Raw genomic sequence first — 24210 nt, 5'->3', positions numbered from 1 at the left:
CTCTTTATTAGCATATGGGTTTTCTGTCACTGATGTTTGTCTCCTTATGAATAGTTTGGACTAGATTTTTCAAGTAAGCATTTTAAAACATCTGTTACTGTTTCTAGGAGTTTCACAAACAAGTAACTAGGTAGAGAAATAACAAGGGAGAGCCATGAGTTTTTTGCCAGTATCTTCTCGTTTTTACTTCAAAAACTATTTTAAACATTTATTTCTAATTAAATCTCAGAGTAATGTAAAATCAAAACTGGAATTTGAGCCAAGAGTACCTGAAAAAGCAGTTCTGGAAAAGACTTTGCTTGTGCCATCTGTGTATGTGTAGAGAGAACCAAAATGTATAAGATATTGAAGATAGGTGTAATTGAGCCCCAAAGTGGAAACCTGATGCCTTACTTCACTTGTGTTCAGCTGGTCACCCCAGAAGTGCAGTTTGTTGCAATTTGATATCTATTGTAGACTAAGCCTTATGCACACAGTTTCTACCCTGATGTTTGGCATGAGTCATGTACAATACATTGAAACAAGGTATTGAAATAAATAGAATGGCATTTCCCAACTCGCTTTCATGCTGTTACCTTCTCTGCAAGATGCATTCTGGTTCCCTTTGTGAATCTTCAGATTTGAGTCTACAAACTGCTAAGAAATGCAGCACCTTTATGCCACCCACAAAAGAGAGTTTTTATACAGTCTGTTGTATACAGAAAGCATGTCAGTGTGCATGTATATGTATGTGTGAGGGAATGGTTCAGCTGACATTGTACTTGCAACACAAACTACTCTTATCACCAATTATGACCACTCTGTTCACAAATTATTAAATTATAGGTTTCAAGTAGAAATCAAATATCCCTAATTGAATATATATTTAATAAAATTAATAAATATAAACTTAGTTGCTCTGGGCATTAAAAATGGAAAGTAGAGTCATTCACTTCCAAATGGCCAACTGTAGTGCCATACAGTTACAGATCTGAGGAACTGCATCCCAGTGACATGTTCAGGGATGTCCAGGACCAGACATTAAATTAAGTATTTGCATTGAACTAAGTATTACTTTCAGAAAATCAAAACCAAAAACTATATTTAGCTTTCTAGGTTATAGTCTCTGGAGACCCTGCCAGCCAGGTATCATTTGTATATTTTATTTAAAGGAAAAAAAAACTCAGCAAAGAAGTTAAAAGTCTATTTCTAACTCAACCTTATATCTCAGAAAATAAGTTCCTCTTTCTGTCCAATTATGTCAAAAGTTGAAAGCTATGTTCATTTCTGTTTTTTCCTAGATTGTCTTACTTCTCTTAAAACAGGTTTAGCCACTTAACACTTTAAGCCACTTAACAATGTATGTGCAAACAGGTATAACTCAGTAATCAATATAGCATTGGTAATAATAATCAGTAATCAATACGTGAACACCAAAAGGTTATTCTATCAAGTCTGTTCTGTTCTTTGTAAGCCCTCATGCTGGTCAGGAGTGACATATGCCATTTCCATAACTTGTGAAAAGGGAGCCATAGAAATTGCACCAAGCAAGTACTGAGCACTGGAAATTTCACTCTTCCTTAGAGACATGAGCTGTGCATTTACTGCTCAAGACACACGTTTCAAAAATATTATTTGGGCACCGGCCTAGCAGAAGAGTAAGGGTCATAGGGAGAAAAGTGGATGGTTTTAGGCTTTGCCTCTTTTGAAGCTTACAGTCTGGGTAGCAAGATAAAATTGGCAAAAGGGAGCAGTTTGGTATAATGCTTAAGAGCCTGAGGATTAGATTTAAGCAGAAATTTTATGCGAATTCTAGGTTGGCCCCTTTTTGTATGACTTTGTGAAAGCCATTTACTTTCTATGCCTCAGTTTCCGCATCTTAAGATAGAGGTGCTAATATCTACCCAATAGTGTTGTTACTGTTTTGTAAAGGTTGGATGACAAGATGTATAAAAGGCATACCTGGCAAATATGTATGCTTCTTAACTGGTAGTTTTTTTTTTTTAATCATTATTACTGATACAAATGAAATAGTCTCTTTCTACCACAGCACACTTACCCATACAACATTTATAATTTTTATGTTTGCAATATTACATTATCCTGATGATTTGAGTTGCCCCTAGATGTTTTTTTAAAGCAGCGGCATCCAGATTTTATAAATCTATTTAATCCCAGAATTTAACCCAATAGCCAGTGCATAAAATATTCTTAATAAATATTTGTTATATTTTAAGTGTAACAAAGGGAAAATATGCTTTAAAACAAAGATCCTGATTTTAAAAGTGACTGCTTCCAAAGATTTGTTTTCTAGAAACCAGCATGATTAGTAGGAGTACTAATTATGAGTATTTACAGCAATATATTTACTGAGTAAATTAGGCACCATATGGTGTGCTGGCTTAAATGGCTCTATGTTCTTTATTAATAGGTATATGGGGCTTCAGGGTAATGGGTTGCTGGATCCATATGCTATCCAGGAGACAAATTTAGTGTGTGGTGACCTTGCTACAGGATCAAGTAGCATAAAAAAATGAACTGAAGTGGAAGAAATGCTTAGGTTAACGCAACAGATCTGATAATGACCCATGTGGCAAAGACAGTTCTGTTCCAAAAATCATCAACAGTATGATAAGCACTGAATTAATGTTGTTACGGGTTATAGGTTTCAAGATTTTCCTTGTTAGTAAAATCACCTTTTAGATAATCTTTTGAGGTTTTGAGCAAACAGCAAAGCTCTTTTCTAGAAACCCCACACTTGAGAAGCAAAGAGAAATGGATCTCTCTGTAATAGGTTCTTGTCCTGGGCTTCCATGTCCAGTTCCAAAAATCCTGAGAGAAATAAACAGCTGTCCAAATGAAGTGCTGAAAGGATATCCCTACTAGGAAATCTTAAAAGGACATCAAAGCAAACCATAGGGATGGATGGAGACTGTGAATATTGAAGAAAGGGATATAGAAATCTTCAGCCAAGGCAGAGCTTGAAATGACCTATTAAATAGGACTTGAAATGGATGTAATGTTTAAGGAAGAGTGGCCTTCCTCTCCTCCAAATACAGAATACACATTTTACCACCCTCTGTGCTATTAGTCTACTTGTTATTATTCGATCTCATTTTCTCTCCCGTACTTTCCTCACTTCCTCTTGTCCTCATTCTAACCATTGCCAGGGCTGGGGCCATAGAAGGCATGTGGTCAAGGGCATTGCAGTGAGGAAGACAGTGAATTGTAGATACTCCATTAATTATTTTTTCCACCAATTTAAGGAATCCCTGTATAACAACTAAGAACAAGAAAAAGCAGCAAGAATGTGAATTTCTAATCAAAATCACTTATGGAGCACTCATGAGGATCTAATCATTGGGCTGTTTGCTTAGATTATCCCCTCGAATCTTCTTGACAGCCTGTACACTGGACACTATAAGCAGGGTCTTAGGAAAATGGGGTAAAGTTTGCTTTAATTTGGAGACACAAAACTAAGCTAAGATTCTTTAAATAATATTCATGAGGAGTTTGTGGACATGATTTATCAGAAAGAAGTGCTCCTACCAGGGCTTATAATAATAATGATTCCACTGAGCAGGGTGCTGAATCTATCACCTGGCTATTTGGGGCTCTTCTTGATGCTAGGCCTATGGAAAAAAAATTGAGTTTTGCTATAACCTGATTATTCAGAGAAAATAGGGTTGCTGCAACACAGCAGGGACAGGACATGGGTGGCAATTGGAGAGGATACTCACCAAATGTTATAGGTACTGGAAGAAATGTAGATAAACCTTGATTATTTCTTCATTTTATTCACAAAAAGTGGGCATTTGAGATTTCCTACCCTACATCAACTGAAAGAAAAGACACTAATGTTGGGTCTACACACAAAGCCTGATTTGCTGAATTTTTCCCCTTTTTTCTTTTTCCCAGTTATTTCAGTGTCTTGTAAACACAGATCTACCTTTTTGTTTCATCATTTTATCTCCTGTTAGATCATTGTAAGTGAGCAACGATGCCCTAGACCTCCAGCTGCTCCATGTCATCAGTTTCTTGCAGACTCACCCTGTAAGGTCTGAATGCCTGCACTGCACTTCCCAGTAAAGTTTAGTGCTTCTGGCAATCCTCCCGGTGGGGAGAGAAATGAGCAGGTGAGGCCAAAAGCAGCATCTGGACTTGCCAGGATCCTCTGGTGTTGTGTGCATAATTTCCACTTCAAAGAGCTCAGAGACAGCTTGGGGACAGTCAGTTCATTGCAGCCTGGGCTTGTCAACTAATCAATGTTACCTCTGGTACAGCTACAGTTGATGTAAAATCATTTACTATCTTTCTTATGACGTCAGAACAGTAGAGACCCTCAGAGTTCATATACTTTCATTTCTTCATTGTGCAAATGCATAAATTATAAAATTCATGTGTTTAGCCTCTTTACAATATTCACTGAGCTCCTCTTATATGCCAGAAGAAGGATAAAATCATGCACAATTGTTGGGTTGGAAAAGCTAACTTCTTTTTCTTTTTTCTGTGTCCCCAGCACCTGTTTTAAGTCTGATCAATAGTCGGTCTAAATATGTATTTGTTGAAGGAGTAGTAGGTTTTTAATTGTAATTAACTATAATTAACCAATGTTAGCCAAATGGCCGATTGAATGGATGAAAAAAACTTCACAGAGAAGATGATCCTATCTGCATCTTGGGGGATTGGCAGGAATTGGCTAGAGTAGCTTCAAAGAGAGATCAAGGAAATTAACCAATGTTATATATAGTCCAGCCAACAGCAAAGACAGAATTAAAATACTTGCCCAGCCTAGAAGTCATTCTATTTTTATTGGCTTACTTTCCAAAAAGAAATGTTCTAAAGCATTTTAAATTGCTTAATAAAAAAAGAATTTCCTCATGGTATACTGATTGAGGAATCTGTCAGGGCAAGAAAAATCCTGAACTGTCTATTATCCTTAAAAAATCCCTAGCTATTTTCAATTGTCAACATCAACTACTTCTCATTATGAGGTAAACAATTGGATTAACTACCCCTCACTCACTCTAGTTCACCCTATCTAATGCCAGGAAATGTATTGCTTAGAATGTTTCCCCTTTGATCTCAGAAAGGTGAAAAAGATCAACATAAATGAAAATGGAGTGTTTTATGTGATAGTCATCTTGTTAACCCCATTATCCAACTGTCAGGGTACCAGGTCTAGAAGGAAAGAAGAGGAGGAGACTAAAGGAGTTGTTCTCCTGTGGGCTGAGAGCAGCCTCAGCTCCTTGAAATGAAGGGATGGAAGTCAATCCTCTGTATTATTGAAACATGCAAATGCCATGAAACAGTGGAACCAGAATCAAAATACCGCATTTCCAGCAGAGAAAAAGAAAGAAAAAGATTTTAAGAGCTTGTTTATCCAACTCTGAAAAAATACCCGTGTGAACCACTGGGCTGAGAGTGTCGATTCCTTTGGGTTTGACTCTTACTGTCACACCTTGAGAGAAAGTGTTGCCCTAAAGAGTCATATCCAAAAAGGAACGTCTCTCCCTTGCCTTCTGAGTGACCCACTGTTAGCACTCCATTGGGTGAAGAAAATACTGATGAAAACTTCTGTTATAGGAGCCACAGACTAATAATGATTAGACCACTGCTTTGGATTTGTGGTGTATCTCCCTTTGGATAAGTTCAATATGACTTTGTATATTAATTAATTCCTCTAATAACATACAAAGTAGAGAGGAATCACTATCACTTTTTTTCCATTTTAAAAAATAGATCAAAGAAAGACTTACATCTGACAGGGACTGTGAAAATAAGTATTACTTTATGTGTTCTGAGTGTAACAGGAATCAAAGTAGCATGGATATATGGCAGTGATAGCTAGAAGTGATAGCTTAAAGGGATTTTTAGAAATTACCATATTATGTTTAAGAACAGGTTTTCTTAAAGATGTATTCATTTGTCCCCAAAATACTGAGTGCCTACTCTGGGCCAGGTGTTCTTTGGATCAGTGAGGCTATGATAGTGAATAGACAGTTAGACATCTATTCTGATGGACTTGCATTCTAGTCAGATGAGAAAGAAAAAAATGTGGTAGTTGCTATGGAGAAACTGTTACTGATTATGGAATAGAGGATGAATCCCAGGGATAAGGGAGAAATTGTTATCTTTGGTTGTGAGCTCAAAAAAGTCCTTTCAAGTTGTTACCCTTGACTTGAGAGGAGTCACCCACATGAAGATCTGGGGGAGGAGGAAAAAGCAATTGCAAAGGTCCCCAAAGCCGTCATGACATTTACCTATTGGAAGAATAGAATAAATCCTAGGGTCTGGAGTATGTAAAGGGGAGTATGATGCCAGGTGAAATAGGAGAAGATGGCAAGAGCCAGATCATGGAGGGCCTTTGGGACCATTTTAAGGAGACTGAATTTATTCTAAGGCAATTGGAATATATTTAAGAATTTTAATGGTAGATTGGCAGGCACTGAAGGCCAATGTATGATGGTAGATAGCCCCACCTATGCCCCTATTATTAGGAACAAGAAACCTAAAAGATCCATTTATTGATTCAACATTACTAAAGAAAGCTTACCATATGCCTTGAAATGTTCTAGAGTTTTAGCAAGAAAAGACAGGTTACTGCCTTTTTTGAGCTTTGTGGGAGACAGACAAAAACAAATAAGGACCATGAATAAAATACAAGGGCTTTATATGATGAAGAATGATAGGGTGGGATAGTGGAAATTTTGCTGGGTTGGAGACCTCCAGGGCTCCTTTGGTAACTATTTTCAGTTTTTGTTGTCATTATTGTTGTTGTGATTTTTTTTTAAACCTGTTGGTCAAGAAATTCTTCCTTGTTTGCCTGTTTTTATTTCTATCTCTGCCTTTTTATTGTTATCCCCACATGTGGTGAGCAGATGTTTTTTGAAAGACTTATCTCAAGAAATCACTCTATCTCCTCAAATAGTAAATAATCTACTCTTTTGCTTTCTTTTCTAGAGACTCTCAATTTCCAAAACTTCCACATTTGTTCTGTTTATTCAACCCTTTCATTATTTTTGTTACTCTTCTTATCCACATAAATACAGGAACTTATCCTGCAAAAAAAATATTAACTCATATATTTTAGATAAAATATGGCAGAGGGATTATTTTGTAATTCTTGTAAGGAACCCACTAATCCTTCTTCCTTCTTTCCTTCTCTTACTCTTTCTCTTCCTTCCTTTCTTGCTCCCTCATGCCTTTCCCTCCCTCCCTCCCTCCCTTTCTTCCCTTCCTTCTTCATTTTCCTTCCCTTCTCTTCCCTTAACTTCCCTTCCATTCCCTTTCCTTTTCTTCACTTTCCTTATCACAGAGTACTAGGTAAATACTTTCTCCACTTTAAAATACTTTAAAGGCAGCTTCTTCATAATGAACTCTTGTGTATATTTCTTTTTCTGTTAAGAAGTAATGGGACAAAAAAGACCTTTTTGAAGATTATTTTAAACAAAGATATCTTAGCCATGGCCTTCCTGACCTGTGAACTCTAACCCTGGGTATTATTAGCTGCTCAGGATTAAGTTCCACTGAGAAAGAAAATCTTAAACGTTGTGGAAAATTAATAGTGAGGAAATGGTTTTCCCTGTCCACCAGGGCTTGGAAGAAATGTTTTTAGCCTGCTGCCTTCCCACCACTTCTTCTGGGATTTTCATGGTAAGAAGAAAGGAGTTATGTTTGTCTGTTTCAGTGATTGAAGGAATATTTTTAAAACGGATGATTTTGTTAAGTAGGATTTTCCTAGAAGACGGACTCCAGACCAAAAATATCCTTGAGAATATAGCCCTGAAGGATGTTTCTGCCAACTGTGTTAAAGTATCTGTAGGGTAAATACAGCTTTATAAAATGTTCATGTTTCCAAAAATGGCTACTGATTTTCTCAGCAGAGAGGTAGCAGCAATTTGCTGAAAAGGAAAACGACCTTTTTTTTAATGAAGAAGAATAAGATGATTAATTTAGATGAATGTGTTTGTTCTACAGAGTCCAGCATTTCTGTTTAAATAGATTTTTCCTTTCTGAGAAAGGTTCCTTTTGGAACCACCAAGAAAGGACCAACAGACACTCCTAAAAAGTAACTATTCAGCCACTGCTGAAACACATCTGGGGATGAAATTTTTATCATATTTTTTGCAGTATCCATTTTAGGTAGCTCTAGAACATATTTCTACACATTATGACCTGGGATCTTGAGCACAGGTATTTTCACCATCATTCTTGGCTCTACCTTCCAAAGGAGCATGGTCCTTCTTCTATATGACATCCTACATATTTGAAGATGGCCACCCTGCCCAGCTTCCACGGGTTTAATATCCTGGGCTCATTCAGTTGTTCCACATACAACAGCACTTTGAGGTCTTCTCTTTCCATACTGGTTGCTTTTCTTTTAAGTCTGATTTTCAATGTCCTACTTATGATGCTATGAACAGAGCTACTTAGAAAGCTATATAGTCTTCTCAGAGTAGAATCAGACAAGAACGTCCCTCACATTGGGTGCTTCCTGTGAGACACTCTGTAATTTGCTCTCTCTTTACTTCTCCAAACACTTGTTTTGTCGCTCTGTACCTTGTACCTCCATTCCAGCCACACTGGGTCCCTGGCCGCATCTCAAGCAAGCCAAGCACATTTCTGACTTCATCCTCTGTCCTTGGTACCCCTGTCTTGAACCTTCTTTCCTCCAAAAGCATATGGTGACCTTCCTTTTGTTCTCAGGTTGTTGTTGCCATCACCTCAGAGAGGACTGCTCTTCTCATCTCATTTAAATTAGCACCCCCTCCATGACTATCCCCCTATCATGTTTTATTAGCACTTAAAACTCCCAGACATTGAGCAGGGCGGCATGAATTGGCGAAAGAATCAAGGAAACTGCAAGGAATTCAGTATAGCTGGGGTAGGAAGCTGGAGAGATTGAAATCCCTTTGCATGTTGGATGAGCTCCCTGACCAGATGGGGCCACCATGAACAACACAATAAATGAAATGAAAAATTCTCTAGAATGGATCAATAGCAGAATAACTGAGGAAGAAGAACGGATAAGTGACCTGGAAGATAAAATAGTGGAAATAACTATTGCAGAGCAGAATAAAGAAAAAAGAATGAAAAGAAATGAGGGTAGTCTCAGAGACCTCTGGGACAACATTAAACGCACTAACATTTGAATTATAGGGGTCCCAGAAGAAGAAGAGAAACAGAAAGGGACTGAGAAAATATTTCAAGAAATTATAGTTGAACACTTCCCTAATATGGGAAAGGAAATAGTTACTTAAGTCCAGGAAGCACAGAGAGTTCCATACAGGATAAATCCAAGGAGAAACATACCAAGACACATACTAATCAAACTATCAAAAATTAAATACAAAGAACAAATATTAAAAGCAGCAAGGGAAAAAGAACAAATAACATACAAGGGAATCCCCATAAGGTTAACAGCTGATCTGTCAGCAGAAACTCTGCAAGCCAGAAGGGAGTGGCACAACATATTTAAAGAGATGAAAGGGAAAAACCTTCAACCAAGATTACTCTACCCAGCAAGGATCTCATTCAGGTTTCATGGAGAAATTAAAACCTTTACAGACAAGCAAAAGCTAAGAGAATTCAGCACCACCAAACCAGCTCTACAACAAATGCTAAAGGAACTTCTCTAGGCAGGAAATACAAGAGAAGGAAAAGACCTACAAAAACAAACACAAAACAATTAACAAAATGATAATAGGAACATACAAATCAATAATTACCCAAAATGTAAATGGATTAAATGCTCCAACCAAAAGACATAGACTGGCTGAATGGATACAAAAACAAGACCCATATATATGCTGTCTACAAGAGACACACTTTAGACCTAGGGACACACAGACTGAAAGTGAGGGGATGGAAAAAGATATTCCATGAAAATGTAAATCAAAAGAAAGTTGGAGTAACAATTCTCATTGAATGAACTTACCTCAACATAATAAAGGCCATATATGACAGACCCACAGGCAAGATCGTCCTCAATGGTGAAAAACTGAAACTATTTCCACTAAGATCAGGAAGAAGACAAGGTTGCCCACTCTCACCACTATTACTCACCATAGTTTTGGAAGTTTTAGCCACAGCAATCAGAGAAGAAAAGGAAATAAAAGGAATCCAAATCAGAAAAGAAGAAGTAAAGCTGTCACTGTTTTCCGATGGCATGACACTATACATGGAGAGTCCTAAAGATGCTACTAGAAAACTACTAGAGCTAATCAATGAATTTGGTAAAGTAGCAGGATACAAAATTAATGCACAGAAATCTCTTGCATTCTTATACACTAATGATGAAAAATCTTAAAGAGAAATTAAGAAAACTCTCCCATTTACCACTGCAACAAAAATCATTAAAAAAACCTAGGAATAAACCTACCTAAGGAGACAAAAGACCTGTATGCAGAAAATTATGACACTGATGAAAGAAATTAAAGATGATACAAACAGATGGAGAGATATACCATGTTCTTCTATTGGAAGAACCAACATTGTGAAAATGACTCTACTACCCAAAGCAATCTACAGATTCAATACAATCCCTATCAAACTACCACTGGCATTTTTCACAGAACTAGAACAGAAAATTTCACAGTTTGTATGGAAACACAAAAGACCCCGAATAGCCAAAGCAATCTTGAGAAAGAAAAACGGAGCTGGAGGAATCAGGCTCCTTGACTTCAGACTATACTACAAAGCTACAGTCATCAATACAGTATGGTGCTGGCACAAAAACAGAAATATAGATCAATGAAACAGAATAGAAAGCCCAGAGATAAACCCACACACATATGGTAACCTTATCTTTGATAAGATGGCAAGAATATACAGTGGAGAAAAGACAGCCTCTTCAATAAGTGCTGGTGGGAAAACTGGACAGGTACATGTAAAAGAATGAAATTAGAACACTTCCTAACACCATACACAAAAATAAACTCAAAATGGGTTAGAGACCTAAATGTAAGGCCAGACACTATCAAACTCTTAGAGGAAAACATTGGCAGAACACTCTATGACATAAATCACAGCAAGATCCTTTTTGACCCAGGTCCTAGAGAAGTGGAAATAAAAACAAAAATAAACAAATGGGACCTAATGAAACTTAACAGCTTTTGCACAACAAAGGAAACCATAAACAAGACAACCCTCAGAATAGGAGAAAATATTTCCAAATGAAGCAGCTGACAAAGGATTAATCTCCAAAATTTACAAGGTGCTCATGCAGCTCAATATTAAAAAAACAAACAACCCAATCCAAAAATGGGCAGAAGACCTAAATAGACATTTCTCCAAAGAGATATACAGATTGCCCACAAACTCATGAAAGAATGCTCAACATCATTAATCATTAGAGAAATGCAAATCAAAACTACAATGTGATATCACCTCACACCTGTCAGAATGGCCATCATCAAAAATTCTATAAACAATAAATGCTGGAGAGAGTGTGGAGAAAACGGAACCCTCATACACTGTCGGTGGGAATGTAAATTGATACAGCCACTATGGAGAACAGTATGGAGGTTCCTTAAAAAATTAAAAATAGAATTACCATATGACCCAGCAATCCCACTACTGGGCATATACCCTGAGAAAACCATAATTCAAAACGAGTCCTGTACCAAAATGTTCATTGCAGCACTATTTACAATAGCTAGGACATGGAAGCAATCTAAGTGTCCATCAACAGATGTATGGATAAAGAAGATGTGGCCCATATATACAATGGAATATTACTCAGCCATAAAAAGGAATAAAATTGAGTTATTTGTAGTGAGGTGGATGGACCTGGGGTCTGTCATACAGAGCGAAGTAAGTTGGAAAGAGAAAAACAAATACCGTATGTTAACACATATATATGGAATCTAAAAAAAAAAAAAAAAAGGTCATGAAGAACCTAGGGGCAAGGCAGGAATAAAGACACAGACCTACTAGAGAATGGACTTGAGGACACGGGGAGCGGGAAGGGTAAGCTGGGACAAAGTGAGAGGGTGTAGTGTATATATGGAAACATATACACTACCAAATGTAAAATAGATAGCTAGTGGGAAGCACTCACATAGCACAGGGAGATCAGCTCAGTGCTTTGTGACCAGCTAGAAGGGTGGGATAGGGAGGGTGGGAGGAAGGGAGACGCAAGAGGGAAGAGATATGGGGATATATGTATCTGTTCACTTTGTTATAAAGCAGAAACTAACACACCATTGTAAAGCAATTATTCTCCAAAAAAAATGTTTTAAAAAAAAAACTCCCAGACTTTGTATTATAGATCTGTTTGTTTGTTTTTTTACCTGCCATCATTATAAGTATAGCATCTCTATTAAGGCAAGTACCTTCACTGATGTCTTTCCAGCACCCAGAAAGATATCTAGCATATAATAGGAGCTGAATAAATATTGATGAATGTATCAATTAATTTACTATCTACACACAGATTATCTGTGGGCAGAGAGTACAGAATAAGATTTTTATTACATATTTAACAGTACATGTAGCCACACACTGACTCACAGTGAACCCAAACAGCATTTGGGCTTTTAGATGTTAAAGAGTAATATGTGTGTGTGTGTGTATAGATACGCACAGATTTTATTAATACACACACATATATCAATACATGCATATGTGTGTGTATGTGTATAACCAAACAGGTAAACATGTGGCTTGGAGACCTATAGCCAAACCCTCTAAATTATAGAACCTGGAAACTAGCAGAAGTGTATGAAGTGAAGGAAAGTGAGCCTGCCAGTCTGCTCACTGCACATGAATTTCCACGGATACAGTTGTTCTTGAACAATCACAGTCAGTATATCAAAATAAGCGCTTTACTGAGTAGGGTAAAAGGAATTGCTAGTGAGACTGTAAATTCTCTCTCAGAACAAATGATAACTGAGCCCAGGAACCCTTTTGTCCTGGGAGGAGGGGACATAAATTCCCTGAAAGTATCTGTCGCAGGGAATTGCTCTGCATTCATCATGTCCACCTCCTGCATCATTCATGAATGTCATAAGAGTCTAAAGAATTGGCACTTCATAGTGAAGATGATTAAATAGCCATTATACTTGTCTTTCCCGCTGCACACTGCTTTTAAAGAGATCCCGTTCAGATTGTAGCATATCCCTTCCAGCCCCCTCTCATTTCTTGCCTCCCAAGGTTTCTGGCATTGGATTGAAAGAGTATTGTGCACTGTCAGCCTTATACCCATCGAGACTGAACAGGTCTGTGGACCTGAAGAGCACTTCTTCAGTTTGCTCTTCCCCTATAACAGAGACCTTAGGATTTGAAAAGAATGCCGTAAAGCTTAAAGTAGATCTTTTTCCAGGGAGTAGAGAAATTCCAGCTTGAGCTTAGATTCTTCAGTGATTGAGCTCTAAAGATATTTTCACATCTCTTCGCTCACCTTCACTTTTTTGTGGACTAAGAATAATGAATCAGAAAAGGGCTCCTTTATATAAGATTTGTTATTTCATGTATTCAAAAATGAGGCTTCAGATCATTGTGTACCCAATGAAACATGTACATGCAGAGTAAATACTGATGTAACAGAGAATGATATGTGATCTCATTTCTGTCTTCTCCCTTGCACCCATTTCTTGTCACATGTTTGTCACATATACACACATGTACATATTTTCTCTCTCTCCCTCTCTCTCTCATACACATTACTCTAACATCTAAAAGCCCAAATGCTGTTTGGGTTCACTGTGAGTCAGGTAATTCTTTAGTGTGTGGCTACATGTACTGTTAAATATGTAATAAAAATCTTATTCTGTATTCTCTCTCTCTCTCTCTCTCTCTCTCTCTCTCTCTCTCTCTCTCTCTCTCACACACACACACACACACACACACACACACACACACACACACACACACGTTAAACCTGCTATAGTGATTCTTACTATCCAAACCGTATCCTTATATAATGGTGTGTAAATTAAAATTGATCAGTAAGCAAGTTTTTCTTAAGCACCTAATTCAGAGGCAGCAGAAAGACTATAGGAAGGGCAGTGGACTGGAATCAGGGAAGAGGAGTTCTAACTTGGCTCTGCCACTCATCAGCTTTGACCTTGGACCAATTCTGTAACCTCTTTGGGCCTCGGTATTTGCATCTGTAAATGAGGACATCAACTGGTACCTCTCAGATTCTCCTTCCAACTGTTACACCACATGATTTTATGTGTCCAGCACGGGATCAGCCATCATGAGGACACAAAGAAGCACATGACTTCACCATCGACTGCAAGGAACTCATAATCTGATCATGTCAGTGCAAATCTCTGACCCCTGCTGGGCAACAAGCTCTGGCATCACATGGGTGCTAGCTCTGTATTGTCATCTTTGACTGCGAAATAGGGATCATCTAAAAAATAATAGCACAATCTGTGACTGTGACTTCCACATAGATGTCTTTGTACTTCTGTTGTTTGTGGCCTTCTCCCCAGAGTTTATGACTTTAAGAAGAATGCTCACTTTAAACTAAAACTTTGGACACATGTTAAGGGATGGAGTTGAATGGGTAAATTAGAGAAATTGGATCATCACTGGTTGTGACCAGTAAGAGGACCCCCTTCAGAGAAAATGTGTTCCCTTCTTGCTGAAGAAATCATACCAGCTGTGCCTCTAGGTCACCAATTGCTTCAATGAAGGTAGACCTTTTGAGCTTTAATTTGTTCACTGGAAGGAACCTCTTCACACCTCGTTATCCAGGCTGTCTCTGGAAGTCGGAGGGCCGATTGAAATGCCAACCTTAGCACTTTACATTCTGCTGCTCCAGCCATGTGAGTCTGATTCGTTCTTGCTGCTGGTTTAAGAGAGATTAAAAGAAGCAAAGCTATTCTCTGAGTTTCTTGATCTGTACCATGGCAGGTAAAGTCAGAGGAAATGGGGACAATGGGAAAGGGAATAAATCCTCGAGAGTGATGTGTATGTGATCTCTGGGAAGCAGACCCAGTGTTCACACGGAGGTTTCAGATACTGGGTCATTGCTTTGGAGAATCTTCCAGTGCCCAATAAAACCTACCACCTATGTGACACAAGGTGAGGCAAAAGCTGAAGCTGAGAGATAAGGACAGACAGGATATATGGCTGAATAAAGAACTTTCAATTTCCTTTACTTAGTAGATGGACAAGTATCACATCATTAAAAAAAAAATACCCACATGAAAAAAAAGCTTCCAATCTGAGTGCACGTGGGCAATGCCTGAATCTTTTCACATGACTGACTTAATCGGAAGGCTTAATCTAACAGGGAGAAGCACGTATTAATTTAAATACGGCAGGTGCTATCTAAGTTTATTGCAAGAGCTCAAGACCAATTATCTTGTATTTTTCCATAAAATTGCATTTTCTAAAAAGAGACTGGTATGTCTGAACATATCAATCATAACAAATCTTCAAGCTTTGATGGAAGTGACTGCTGTTTATTTGCAGAATGTCATATCTGTACTGTTGAATCGATGCTAAAGTTATCATAGTAGAACTAAGAAGGGGGCCCGGGAAATTAGTTTTTGTAGACTTGCAGCCTGGCTTTGTGAATGGAGATCGGAGAGAAAGGCAAATAGCTTTATGTTCACTGGATATTATTTAAGCAAATCAATGTACATACCTTCAGGTCTTCCAAATGCCAAATAATATGTACTTGGGAGATTGTCGAGCACGATCTGGGTGCATTTTTATGATGATACAGTATCACAGTCTCACTTGGGGCTTAAAATCATGGCACTGGTCCTTTATAGTTGTGAAGTTCTAACAGAACCCTTAAACGATTATCTACCGGCACTCAAGACTCAATAACCACTCCATAACCAAATTAAACTTACCACTTTCATGCCCTAAGCTGTGCTTCCTTTTTTATCTACAGTTTCATTTGCCCAAATTTGAGAACTCTGAACCATCCTCAACTCCTTCCTTTTTTCTTCCCCAAATATCACATGGATCACCAAGTCCTTTTATTCTTCACATCTTCAGTATCCACTTCTTCTCATTTCTCATTCACACTGACCCAGGCTCCACTTGCATCTCTTACATCCTGGCTATGGCAGTGCCTCCTTCTAGACCCACGTGCACACACTTTTGTCTCCTTCCATCTTCCACACCACAGCCAGAGTTATTTTCCTCGAATGCAGATAAGATGATGCTTCTCCACTGACCGAAATAGTCATTTTGAAACTTTCTAAACATTACAATTGTTTTTTTAAAGAACTTCTGTTAACATATTTACTAAGTAAAAGTTATATGTTTCAGACAGCTGAAAACATATTTGGTGGAAAGTATGTTATAGTAGGTGTAATCCTTGAAATATTTTTGTTACTACAAAAGAGAAAACACTATAAAGACGTGGCTTGTCTACTAAGATACTGGCTTGTCTACTAAAGTAAAAAAACCTTTATATGGCATTCATACTCGGCACTGCTCTCACTAGCCTATTTTCCACACCTGTCTTCAGCTCTTCAGCCTGCACACCACATCAGAGATGATGCTGTTTGTGTTTCCAAAATACACTGTGCTCTTTCACATCTTTGCTTATAGCCTCCAAGCAGAATGTCCTTTCCCCCGCCCCTTTAAAATCAAGTAAATACTTCTGCAGCCCAAGACAGTACAAACCTTTTTTTTTCCTTTGACATGTTCTCATTTTATTTTTTTTAATTTTTTGCTTTTACATTGCCACCAACATTTATTGAATTTTTACTCTGTGCCAGGTACTATATTTTTATTGAAATACAGTAGCTATACAATGTGATATGTTACAGGTATGCAATATAGTGATTTAAAATTTTTAAAGATTGTACTCCATTTATAGTTATTATAAGATAAATGGCTATACTGCCCATGTTGTACGATACATTCTTGTAGCTTATTTTCTTTTTAACATCTTTATTGGCGTATAATTGCTTTACAATGTTGTGTTAGTTTCCGCTGTTTAACAAAGTGAATCAGCTATATGTATACATATATCCCCATATCCCTTCCCTCTTGCGTCTCCCTCCCACACTCCCTATCCCACCCCTCTAGGTGGTCACAAAGCACTGAGCTGATCTCCCTGTGCTATGCAGCTGCTTCCCACTAGCTATGTATTTTACATTAGGTAGTTGTATATATGTCAGTGCCACTCTCTCACTTTGTCCCAGCTTACCCTTCCCTCTCCCCGTGTCTTCAAGTCCGTTCTCTATGTCTGCATCTTTATTCCTGTCCTGGCCCTAGGTTCATCAGAACCTTTTTTTTTTTTTTTTAGATTCCATATATATGTGTTAGCATACGGTATTTGTTTTTCTCTTTCTGACTTACTTCACTCTGTATGACAGATTCTAGGTCCATCTACCTCAATACAAATGACTCAATTTCGTTTCTTTTTATGGCTGAGTAATATTCCATTGTATACATGTGCCACATCTTCTTTATCCATTCATCTGTCAATGGACACTTAGGTTGCTTCCATGTCCTGGCTATTGAAAATAGTACTGCAATGACCATTGTGGAACCTGATTCTTTTTGAATTATGGTTTTCTCAGGGTATATGCCCAGTAGTGGGATTGCTAGGTCATATGGTAATTCTATTTTTAGTTTTTTAAGGAACCTCCATACTGTTCTCCATAGTGGCTGTATCAATTTATATTCCCACCAACAATGCAAGAGGGTTCCCTTTTCTCCACACCCTGTCCAGCATTTATTGTTTGTAGATTTTTTGATGATGGCCATTCTGACTGGTATGAGGTGATACCTCATTGTAGTTTTTTGTTTTGTTTTGTTTTTGTTTTGGGGTTACGCGGACCTCTCACTGTTGTGGCCTCTCCCGCTGCGGAGCACAGGCTCCGGACGCACAGGATCAGCAGCCATGGCTCACGGGCCCAGCCGCTCTGCGGCATGTGGGATCTTCCCGGACCGGGGCATGAACCCGTGTCTCCTGCATCGGCAGGCAGACTCTCAACCACTGCGCCACCAGGGAAGCCCCCTCATTGTAGTTTTGATTTGCATTTCTCTAATGGTTAGTGATGTTGAGCATCCTTTCATCTGTTTGTTGGCAATCCGTATATCTTCTTAGGAGAAACATCTATTTAGGTCTTCTGCCCATTTTTGGATTGGGCTGTTTGTTTTTTTGATATTGAGCTGCTTATATATTTTGGAGATTAATCGTTTGTCAGTTGCTTCATTTGGAAATATTTTCTCCCATTCTGAGAGTTGTCTTTTGGTCTTGTTTATGGTTTCCTTTGCTGTGCAAAAGCTTTTAAGTTTCATTAGGTCCCATTTGTTTATTTTTGTTTTTATTTCCATTCCTCTAGGAGGTAGGTCAAAAAGGATCTTGCTGTGATTTATATCATAGAGTGTTCTGCCTCTGTTTTCCGCTAAGAGTTTTATAGTGTCTGGCCTTACATTTAGGTCTTTAATCCATTTTGAATTTATTTTTGTGTATGGTGTTAGGAAGTGTTCTAATTTCATTCTTTTACATGTAACTGTCCAGTTTTTCTAGCACCACTTATTGAAGAGGCTGTCTTTTCTCCATTGTATATTCTTGCCATCTTTATCAAAGATAAGGTGACCATATGTGTGTGGGTTTATCTCTGGGCTTTCTATCCTGTTCCATTGCTCTATGTTTCTGTTTTTGTGCCAGTACCATACTGTCTTGATTACTGCAGCTTTGTAGTATAGTCTGAAGTCAGGGAGCCTGATTCTTCCAGCTCCGTTTTTCTTTCTCAAGATTGCTTTGGCTATTTGGAGTCTTTTGTGTTTCCATACAATAAAATTGTTTTTTCTAGTGCTGTAAAAAATGCCATTGGGGCTTCCCTGGTGGCGCAGTGGTTGAGAATCCACCTGCTGATACAGGGGACATGGGTTCGTGCCCCGGTCCGGGAAGATCTCACATGCCATGGGGCGGCTAGGCCTGTGAGCCATGGCCACTGAGCCTGTGTGTCCGGAGCCTGTGCTCCGCAACATGAGAGCCCACAACAGTGAGAGGCCCGTGTACCACAAAAAAAAAAAAAAAAAAAAAAAAATGCCATTGGTTGCTTGACAGGGATTTCATTGAATCTGTAGATTGCTTTGGGTAGTATAGTCATTTTCACAATGTTTATTCTTCCAGTCCAAGAACATGGTATATCCCTCCATCTGTTTGTATCATCTTTAATTTTCTGATTTCCCCTTTGATATCTTCAGTGATATCTTGTTTATTTAGTTGTGTATTGTTTAGCCTCTGTGTATTTGTAATTGATATCTAGTCTCATAGTGTGGTGGGAAAACATACTTGATACAATTTCAATTTTCTTAAATTTACCAAAGCTTGATTTGTGACTCAAGATATGATCTATCCTGGACAATGTTCCATTAGCACTTGAGAAGAAAGAGTATTCTGTTGTTTTTGGATGGAATGTCCTATAAATATCAACTACGTACATCTTGTTTAATGTATCATTTAAAGCTTGTGTTTCCTTATTTACTTTCATTTCGGATGATCTGTCCATTGGTGAAAGCGGGGTGTTAAAGTCCCCTACTGTGATTGTGTTACTGTCGATTTCTCCTTTTATGGCTGTTAGCATTTGCCTTATGTATTGAGGTGCCCCTATGTTGGGTGCATAAATTTTTACAATTGTTATATCTTCTTCTTGGATTGACCACTTGATCATTATGTAGTGTCCTTCTTTGTCTCTTGTAATAGTCTTTATTTTAAAGTCTATTTTTTCTGATATGAGAATTGCTACTCCAGCTTTTCTTTTTTTTTTTGCAGTGCGCGGGCCTCTCACCACTGTGTCCTCTCCCGCTGCGGAGCACAGGCTCTGGATGCATGGGCCCAGCCGCTCCACGGCACATGGGATCCTCCCGGACGGGGGCACGAACCCGCGTCCCCTGCATTGGCAGGTGGACTCCCAACCACTGCACCACCAGGGAAGCCCTCCGGCTTTCTTTTGATTTCCATTTGCATGGAATATCTTTTTCTAACCTCTCACTTTCAGTCTGTATGTGTCCCTAGGTCTGCTGTGGGTCTCTTATAGACAGCGTATGTAGGGGTCTTGTTTTTGCATCTACTCAGGCAGTCTATGTCTTTTCGTTGGAGCATTCAATCCATGTACATTTAAGGTAATTATCAATAGGTATGTTCCTATTACCATTTTCTTAATTGTTTGGGGTTTGTTATTGTAGGTCTTTTCCTTCTCTTGTGTTTGCTGCCTAGAGAAGTTCCTTTAGTATTTGTTGTAAAGCTGGTTTGGTGGTGCTGAATTCTCTTAGCTTTTGCTTGCCTGTAAAGGTTTTAATTTCTTCATCAAACCTGAATGAGATCCTTGCTGGGTAGAGTAATCTTGGTTGTAGGTTTTTCCCTTTCATCTCTTTAAATATGTCATGCCACTCCCTTCTGGCTTGCAGAGTTTCTGCTGAAGGATCAGCTGTTAATTTATGGGGGTTCCCTTGTATATTATTTGTTGCTTTTCCCTTGCTGCTTTTAATATTTTTTCTTTGGATTCTATTTTTGATAGTTTGATTAATATGTGTCTTGGTATGTTTCTCCTTGGATTTATCTTGTATGGGACTCTCTGTGCTTCCTAGACTTGATTGACTATTTCCTTTCCCATATTAGGGAAGTGTTCAACTATAATTTCTTGAAATATTTTTTCAGTCCCTTTCTTTTTCTCTTCTTCTTCTGGGACCCCTATAATTCGAATGGTGCATTTAATGTTGTCCCAGAGTTCTCTGAGACTGTTCTCAATTCTTTTCTTCTTTTTTCTTTATTCTGCTCTGAGGTAGTTATTTCCACTATTTTATCTTCCAGGTCACTTATCCGTCCTTCTGCCTCAATTATTCTGCTATTGATCCATTCTAGAGAATTTTTAATTTCCTTTATTGTGCTGTTCATCACTGTTTGTTTGCTCTTTAGTTCTTCTAGGTCCTTGTGAAGCTTTTCTTGTATTTTCTCCATTCTATTTCCAAGATTTTGGATCATTTTAATATCATGACTCTGAATTCTTAAAACGGCCAGATAGAACCCTAGGACAAATGGTGGAAGCAAAGCTATACAGACAAAATCTCACACAGAAGCATACACATACACTCTCACAAAAACAGGAAAAGGGGAAAAAATCATAAATCTTGCTCTCAAAGTCCACCTCCTTAATTTGGGATGATTCGTTGTCTATTCAGGTATTCCACGGATGCAGGGTACATCAAGTTGATTGAGGAGCTTTAATCCGCTGCTTCTGAGGCTGCTGGGAGAGATTTCCCTTTCTCTTCTTTGTTCTCACAGCTCCCAGGGGCTCAGCTTTGGATTTGGCCCCGCCTCTGCGTGTTGGTTGCCGGAGGGCGTCTGTTCTTCGCTCAGACAGGACGGGGTTAAAGGAGCCGCTGATTCGGGGCCTCTGGCTCACTAGGCCGGGGGGGAGGGAGGGGCACGGCGTGCGGGGCGGGCCTGCGGCGGCCGAGGCCAGCGTGACGTTGCACCAGCCTGAGGCGCGCCGTGCATTCTCCCGGGGTAGTTGTCCCTGGATCCCGGGACCCTGGCAGTGGCGGGCTGCACAGCCTCCCCGGAAGGGGTGTGTGGAGAGTGACCTGTGCTCGCACACAGGCTTCTTGGTGGCGGTAGCAGCGGCCTTAGCGTCTCATGCCCGTCTCTGGGGTCCGCGCTTTTAGCCGCGGCTCGCGCCCGTCTCTGGAGCTCCTTTAAGCAGCGCTCTTAATCCCCTCTCCTCGCGCACCAGGAAACAGAGGGGAGAAAAAGTCTCCTGCCTCTTCGGCAGGTCCACACTTTTCCCCGACTCCCTCCCGGCCAGCTGTGGCGCACTAACCCCCTGCAGGCAGTACTCACGCCGCCAACCCCAGTCCTCTCCCGGCGCTCCGACCGAAGCCCGAGCCTCAACTCCAGGCCCCGCCAGCCCCGGCAAGTGAGCAGACAAGCCTCTCGGCCTGGTGAGTGCTGGTCGGCCCTGATTGTCTGTGCGGGAATCTCTCCGCTTTTCCCTCCGCACCCCTGTAGCTGTGCTCTCCTCCGCGGCACCGAAGCTTCCCCCCTCTGCCACCCGCAGTCTCCGCCCGCGAAGGGGCTTCTAGCGTGTGGAGACCTTTCCTCCTTCACAGCTCGCTCCCACTGGTGCGGGTCCCGTCCCTGTTCTTTTGTCTCTGTTTTTTTCTTTTTTCTTTTGACCTACCCAGGTACGTGGGGGGTTTCTTGCCTTTTGAGAGGTCTGAGGTCTTCTGCCAGCGTTCAGTAGGTGTTCTGTAGGAGTTGTTCCACGTGTAGATGTATTTCTGGTGTATCTGTGGGGAGGAAGGTGATCTCCGCGTCTTACTCTTCCGCCATCTTCCCGGAAGCCCCACGAAACTATTTCTAGAGTACTGTATAGTGTACCTGATAGCTATTTATTTAAATTCATTTTACTGAAATACAGTTGATTTACAGTGTTGTGTTAATTTCTGCTGTACAGCAAAGTGATTCAGTTTTACGTATATATATTCTTTTTCATATTGTTTTCCGTTATGGTTTATCACAGGATATCGAATATAGTTCCCTGTGCTATACAGGACCTTATTGTTTATCCATTCTATATATAATAGTTTGCATCTGCTAATCCCAAACTCCTAATCCATGCTTCCCCAACGTCCCTCCCTCTTGGAAACCACAAGTCTGTTCGTTATGTCTGTGACTCTGTTTCTGATTTGTAAATAAGTTCATTTGTGTCATCTTTTAGATTCCACATATAAGTGATCTGATAGCTACTTTGATCCTTACTCCAGCTCTCTGAGATCCGTGGGCAGGAGTGGTATTATCACTTTCTTAATCATCGGGCAACTAGGCACAGTGAAGATAAATGATCATGATAGATACAGAGAAGGGACCTTCATAGTTGAAGGTTCTTCCTTTTGCCTAACTCTGACATAGGTTCTGTGATTAAGAGATATGTGTCTCACAGAAGCAGGAGTAATAACTCTTAAAAATATTAGCCAACTTTTTCGCGAATACCATGTTTTACGAATTAGAACCATAAATACCCCAGGGTCATCTGTTTATATTCCCTGGCCCCTTCAAAGTGTGAAGTCCATATAAATCAAGAATTTAAATCAAAGCACTGGAAATAAGCAACTACTCTTCATCTATATTTCTTTTTCACAGATTATTCAGTACTTAGAAATCCCTTGATTGCTCTTATTACAGAAGGTGTTTCAAAGCTGTGGAATAAAGGGAGGAAAAGAAGGCAGTTAAATGCACTCTGAACCTCCCTTTTATTCTAGCTATGTCCCATGAGATGTCCTCAGAAGGAATGAGTTCCAAAAACTGCTACAGAAGAGGCTGTTGAGTTATTATAAAATGATCATTTTTATTTTTCTTTTCATTCATTTATATTTCGCCTAAGGACAAATGTATATAAAGTCTTTGCACTTAGTTAATGCTCTGTAAAATAGAATGATAACATTGCCATTCTTAAATATGTTACTTTGCTTTTCTACTGTGTATTCTTGTTAAATCTAAGATGTATTTTCATATATATATGAAATATATATCCTGAAAACAGTTTTCAATGTAATTTAGGAACTGAAGGGTAAACATAAAACAATTTGACTAAAAGTGGTTGTGATTTTCTTATCTGAGCCTGCCAAAAATTCACCAAAGAAATATCATTCAAATGTCTTTGCAGTTAGATTTCTTTTATAAATTGGAAGCTATTCCATCGTAGGAGATGTTGTGAACCCTAATTGATGAGTATTTATAAAATATTTCCACAATGAGATGAAATGACATAAAACTGAGATGGATTAATGGGAAGATGCCTGAATGACAGTGTGAAGATATGAAAGTATAGCTGAGCCAAGTTTTATTGATTAATTCAGCAGCATTTATTTCCTGAGCATTCACAGTGTTGATAGAGAGATAAATTAAACAACCCTGTCCTTCAGGAGCTCATGGTACAGAAGGGTTCTGAATTTTCATTTTGTTTGACAGTAAGACTTAATATATATATTTTCTTAAACCTGAATACTGTGTAATTTCCTAGGACTTACTTTGTTTTGCTATATAAAAAACTAGCTCAGTTATGAAAGTTAAATTAAGTTGACTATAGTTAATCTCTGAAATAAACCTCATTATAGAGTCCACTCTTCATAATTTAGAATTTTATGAGTATGGAGTAATTAATCAGGAATAGGCTATTGTCTGACCTTGCTTTGTATACTTGATAGAGAACAACTTCATATTAAACCATTGTCATTTAAGTAAGATAAAATGATCTGGATCAGCCCTCTACTGCCATTTCCATT

The 24210-nt window shown here is 39.0% G+C and overlaps 1 protein-coding gene across 9 annotated transcripts in view; it reads left to right on the top strand.

Moving 5' to 3' along the window:
• The window catches only part of NRXN3 (neurexin 3), a 1617293-nt gene that overhangs the window by 1206868 nt on the left and 386215 nt on the right, over positions 1-24210 (top strand). The gene's annotated exons all lie outside the window — the stretch shown is intronic.

Source organism: Lagenorhynchus albirostris, chromosome 1, assembly GCF_949774975.1.
Source record: "Lagenorhynchus albirostris chromosome 1, mLagAlb1.1, whole genome shotgun sequence".
Taxonomy (NCBI): domain Eukaryota; kingdom Metazoa; phylum Chordata; class Mammalia; order Artiodactyla; family Delphinidae; genus Lagenorhynchus; species Lagenorhynchus albirostris.
The sequence above is the reverse complement of the archived record's forward strand: the minus strand, read 5'-3'. Positions and strand labels throughout refer to the sequence as shown.